This window comes from Megalobrama amblycephala, linkage group LG7, assembly GCF_018812025.1.
Source record: "Megalobrama amblycephala isolate DHTTF-2021 linkage group LG7, ASM1881202v1, whole genome shotgun sequence".
NCBI classification, from domain to species: domain Eukaryota; kingdom Metazoa; phylum Chordata; class Actinopteri; order Cypriniformes; family Xenocyprididae; genus Megalobrama; species Megalobrama amblycephala.
In genome coordinates, this window is record NC_063050.1 from 44,817,949 (window position 1) to 44,824,506 (window position 6,558).

The window sequence follows — 6,558 nt, forward strand, 5'->3', positions numbered from 1 at the left end:
GAGTTGATACATACCTCTCTCGTCTCAGTGCGTGCACTAAATCGCTCTGTCTTGCGGCGAAACTTTGTTAGCACTTAGCTTAGCCCAGTTCATTCAATAGGGGCCAAGCAGAGAAGCTACCAAACACCTCCACGTTTTCCCTATTTAAATACAGTTACTCGAGTAGTGTAACTCGACCTAGGACGGTGACACAAAACAAAACGTTGCGCTTTTCTAAGCATGTAAAATGGATAACTATATTGTATGGCGGAATACCATAGCAAGTGCTCGGGAGCACTTTGACTTGGCGCAGTAATATCTTCACTCGTGAAAAGTCCTCTCACCGGCCCCCGCTCCCTCTCATTTCCGTCAATAGAACCAACGTGACTTTTACCACCTGTGCTATTATCAAACTGCAAGATATCATTTGCAATGGCGGACTTTGTAGATGATTATGACTTGTTTGTAGCGGACCCAGAGCCATATCTGTTTGAACCCGAGTACACGGAGGAGGAATTAGCTCTTATGGACCGTGAGAGGGAAAAAACATACGAACCAGAACAGACCGGAGCCGGCGAAAGAACAAGGGCAAACAGCAATTGGTGGTGCAAGTGTGACTGTTGCGAACAGCAACGGTGTTTTTGGATTCTTGTTCAAAGCAGCTAACCAAGCTCTCCGCTGTATGTGGTGAGTTGGAATTCTGTGAAACATGACGGCACTATATACCTTCTCCTTGTTATCACAACCCTTTACGATGCACGTTATAACCATGATTGTCCACAAACTATCTTCCTACAACCTGATACTTTGTCAACTCTGCTCAAACTATTACTACTGGTGCAGGTCACGTCGGTTCTATTGACGGAAATGAGACGGAGCGGGGGCCGGTGAGAGGACTTTTCACGAGTGAAGATATTACTGCGCCAAGTCAAAGTGCTCCCAAGCACTTGCTATGGTATTTCGCCATACAATATAGTTATCCATTTTACACGCTTAGAAAAGCGCAACGTTTTGTTTTGTGTCACCGTCCTAGGTCGAGTTACACTACTCAAGTAACTGTATTTAAATAGGGAAAACGTGGAGGTGTTTGGTAGCTTCTCTGCTTGGCCCCTATTGAATGAACTGGGCTAAGCTAAGTGCTCACAAAGTTTCGCCGCAAGACAGAGCGATTTAGTGCACGCACTGAGACGAGAGAGGTATGTATCAACTCGTCTTAGTTAAGGGAATAACATAGTTTAATATGAAAAAACGGTGGAGTATCCCTTTAATACCACAATCAACATGACTCCACATACACTTTGTTCACATTGTGAAGAGTTTTGAAATGTGACCTAAGTATTTAGAAATGGTTCCTAGCGTATTATGGTAATGGTGTTACCACAACTTTTTTATATTGTAATATTAACACAACCAGGCAAATCTCATCAGGATTCTTATTATTGGACTGGCCTTAACACTTTCCCTCAATTACCTTAGTTTCCTGTATTTTATTGTACCATCTGCAATGATATATTGCAGTACTTATCAGAGAATGTGAATACCATGCACTTATTTCCTGTCTGAACTAAATAGAAAGGAAAATTCATTTGATTACTTACCAATTTCTCAGTAAATTACATACATTCATTTGAGGCTAGATACAAGATTTAAGTGTGCTTATGAAAGAGAGATTGAAATAAAAAGTGTAGAAGTTGCAGTCCAACCATGCCAAGCCACGCTCTGTTGCAACAGGGCTAGACTATAGGCCTTATGTTGGGTGTGTTGATGGACTCAATGAGTGTGTGTGTGTGTGTGTGTGTGTGTGTGTATTTATATATATATATATGCATGTGTTTGGGGTGTACCACTGTGTGTTGTGCTTGGCATTCTTGCTCTAAATGAAAAGATATATTTGGAATAACTGTTATCTGGCTATCTTTTCTATGCAGCTAATTCAGTTCCAGCCTATGTGTGTTTGTTAGTCTTTCTAATAAAATAGGAACATACTGTATAGAATCCAAAGTTAACACTCCCCAAGTGCCAAATGCGGGTAAAAATTGGCTTTGGAGAGTAAATACGAGTTCAATTTAAAATTACGTGGAACACCCAAAAACACACATAAAAAGATATTTTGAAGAATGTTTCAGATGTTTTTGTCAAGTCAATGGGAGTCAAATCTTTCCAACTTCAAAAAGGACATGAAGGTAGCATATGATCTTTTGAAGTAACACATTCAATTTATTAGATGTAAGCATTGTCAAATCAAAGCATTAACCATCACATGCATAGACAGACTACATCAAATATAAAGACATGAAACTCAACCATTATGGCTTTAGCCCAATGAGGTTTGACGATGAGCTTGATTTGATATTGTCTTCATATGTGCATATTGATCAATATTTTGATTTGATTTGAGAGTAAAAAGCATTTAATTTCTCTTTACCATGTTTAGTTCTAACAATGCTAATCTGAACATCACTGATGTAAGTGTTGTGTGCAATTTAAATGTAAACGCTGAAATACATTACACAACTTCTCTGAACAGATTTTAAAACACAAGGTACTTGTCAATGGAAAAAAATGGTCATCATACACAAATCAAGTCACCATTATTTATATAGTGCTCAATACAATACACATTTTTTCAAAGCAGCTTCATAGAAATAAACAGGAAAATAACAGAATCAATAATGCAAACTTCAAATATGAGACAAATTCAAATTATGCAGTAAAGCAGCTCTAAAAAGATAATAGTGTCATTATTCAGCTCAAGTCAGTTCAGTGTTGATTCAGTTCAATTCAATACTGAATAAAGTGAAACGGTCAAATGAATGAACATGGTGAGATTTATGATTCCATTCCAGCCTGCATTACACATTCAGAGATTGATTTCATTCAAAAATAAACTGAAGATCATACACTACCAGACTTCCGAACACAACAAACTCTCGCAAAAACATGCTCCACGTTGCAAGGAGATGCATGACAATTGAAAACAATATGTATTCTAAAACCGGCTCAAAATATCAAACATGTTTGATGTCTTCCAACTAGATGGAATCATAGTCTGAAGCTAAAACATTGAAGTCTGTGGCCATCATACACTACATTATTTACTGTGAAATTTGAAGTCTTTAAACTGGCTATGACACCAGCTAGCGTCAACTCCTCCAGACTGCAATTCAGGGCAAAAATCTGGGCAAAAGTCATTAAGTGTATTTCAGCCCTAAGACCAAAACTGTCAACTCAATAAAATAGTTTCATGGCACATTTTTTCAATTCACCCAACATTGGCAGGTATGGCAAAGAGTTCATTTTGGACCCTGGGTGCAAATATACCGACTACACATAATGCGGTATTGATTTTAGCACTGACTTTGACCACAGTGGTGATAGGTTTCTTAAGAACTGTTGAAAGTTCTGGACCATGCTATCTTTTTAAAGAAGAGCACCCTGAGTGGTTGACATTTTGGTTGATATAATGGTTTGAATGTGTTTATTTAATGGTTTTTATTTAGTTTGGCTGTTCATTTGTGGTTGTTCTTTGGTTTGTGAATGGTTAGTGTTTGGTTGTGTAATGGTTTGAGCATTTCCAGATCAGTTATCTCTCATGAGAGGCTCATTCAGTGAAACCATCTGTTGCCTGACAACCCACTGCTGCCAGCAGTCACTGTGTGTGTGTGCATGTGTGTGTGTGTGTGTGTGTGTGCATGTGTGTGTGTTTGGCACACCCTGAGCTCGGTGAGTGGTTCAGTGGGCCAGCACAGTGTGAGTCTGGCATGAGGCCTCAGTGAGAGTGTGTGGAAGTGATAGAGAAATGCCACACTGGCAGATAACGCTTTCACCGGCCATACGCCAGCCTTAATTTCTCTCTCTCCCTCCACAGGTTGACCATGTGTGTGTTTATGTGTATATTAATAGTAGGTGTATTCTGTGTATGTTTTGATTAGTTATACCACATGGTTTGAGTTCGCACTAATATTTAGCATCTTCCTGCTGCTTTGACCAGAGAGCGTATAACAGGGAAGAGAAGGACCACTCATAAAAAAATTAATGGGAGAAACAGAGGAATGAAAGTCTCAGCCAATCAGTTTTTTTAAGGTTGTTTACTCTAAAAAGCAATATGCACATTAAAGGTTTTTAGTTTGATTTTAGTTATTTCCTGTATAATATTAATGAAAATGTGATACTACTTTGTCAGATTTTATTGCTGGTTAACAAAATGTTAACAAGATGTTACCAAGATGTCCACAGCCTTAAAACAATCCGCTTGTTAAGTCGTGACGTAAGGAACACCGTTTCCGGGTGCAAGCCTCGACTCGTTTCACTTGAGAATTCCATCGACGGCCGTTTATGAGCGCTATTTATTCATATTAAACATCAATCATTTTTAAAAGTTAAACATTTTAAATACTTACAGTCTACACAACAGTCTCCGTGCTCACAGCGTCACAAACATTAATATTTTAACGATTTCTAAAAGATGAATCATTGTCTGGCCATCTGGAATATTGGTATGGAGATAAAGGTTATAATTATATATTTTTTGTAGTATTACACCACATCGTGTGTGTGTGTATTAGCACCATTTGTTGTTTTCTTGTGGTATGAGTGTTTGGACCCGAAAGCGCTGCCGCGTGACGTCAGACTTAACAACCGCAGTTCACACGTAAATGAAAAATCTTTCATTGTTTACTTCCAAACCTGTATGACTTTCTTTCTTCTGCGGAACAATGAAAGTCAAGTGAAAACGAGGCATAGAAATGTTTAAAAATGTTTTGACTGTTTTTGTCCATACAATGAAAGTAAGTGAGGTCCAAAACAACACTGAAATCCATTCAATTTCATTATTTGAAAACAAACAAACACTGAGGCATTTTACTAAATTTCTTTTATGTTGTTTTTTATGTTATGTTATATTTTATTTAGATTAACTGTTGTTTTAAAAAGTCCTTTTTGATACTTATTGTGGTAGTGAGATTCAATTTGTTACCTGTGCTGATGCAACTGTAACTGTAAAAAGGAGTTTAGGTCATTCTGAATAAAATACATTGTAATATATCAGAGAGGTCACTGCCATTATCATTATTGTTATGGCTATGAATTGTAAGTCTGTTCACTAGCTGGACAAGTATCTGGCATAATTGTTGCGCTCACTTTTTCCCTGCTTCTCCCTTCCGCATAGGAAATGAATCTTTTGGCGTCACAGCGGTCTTATTTTCAGAGCAAACATCAGGAGTGTTTGAAGTAGAAAATCAGCAGTGTGTGTGCTCTTGTGTGTGTTAGTGTGTGTGGTAAAAGTCAGCTTTGAAGTGTCTACTTCCTCCTGCTGAAAAACGTCAGGTTTAATCAATATTTACGTGCTTGCATACACACACACACACACACACATACACACCAGAGTCTGTTGCCTAGTTAAACCACTCTCAGGGACCAAAACTGAGGTTTTATGATAGATCAAAAAAATCATTTTCTCAACCATTGAGACGTCTGTTTTAGACATTTTAACATTTAATGCTCTGGAAAAATGGAAAAGGTATAACAACTGTAACAATCATGTTTAACTTGTTAAACATATCTCATTTTAATGGCCGCATATTGTGACATTTATACTATACGTCCTGTTATGAATATGGACATGTGGTATTATTATTATTGAGTGAATAAACTCTCATGACACAATGAATCTCTGTGTACAGTATCTGCATGAAGATGTCTGGAAAACGTGTGTATGTGAATGAGAGGAAGGAGCGAGTGTCTGAGCTCACTAATGAAGATGAATTGAGTCATTCACTGAATCGCTGGTCTCATTAAATCTGTCTGGTACCTTCTACAGAGAGGACAGGTGCTCTCTGCCATACACACCCACAGTGTTATGGGCCATGCCAGGCGTACTAATAAATTTTAGCCTAATCGATTGGCATGTCATCTAGATATTAAGGCTTATGTTGCCAATTCTGGTTTGTTTGGATGCTTGCATTGCAAAATGCATTAATCGGAAATGAATATAAGATGTCATAACATAATCCTACCAGAGATTTAAAGTCTTTCGTTTATAATAATGCTGCAAGAAGTTTGTAAGATTAAGCAGCAGTGTTTACACATTTAGTTCTGTGATAAACCAGAGGTTTCAAATTCAAATTATATGGGGCCAGGTGGTGTTCTCCAACAGAGGCAGGTGAACATTTACAACAAATACAAGGGTTTTTACAACCATGAATTCAAACTATATGCAGTTAGGTTTGCACAGTTTTTGATGCATGGACTTAAAGACCCAATATGTACTTTTTCACCACTAGAGGTCACCTATTCAAAACAAAGGCGTAGTTTGATGACAAAAAAATTGAGTTATTTCTCTGGATGTAAATATTCTTGGAATCATCTGGGATAATGTAAGTACACAAGTCAACAAAATATATAACGCTATATAAACCAATCAGATTTGAGCATTCAGCAGCCCCGTAGTATATATATATATATATATATATATATATATATATATATATATATATATATATATATATATATATATATCAATTCCTTCATCCTCCAGGAATTGCCTGCATACTCGCGCCACATGAGGCTGAGCATTGTCCT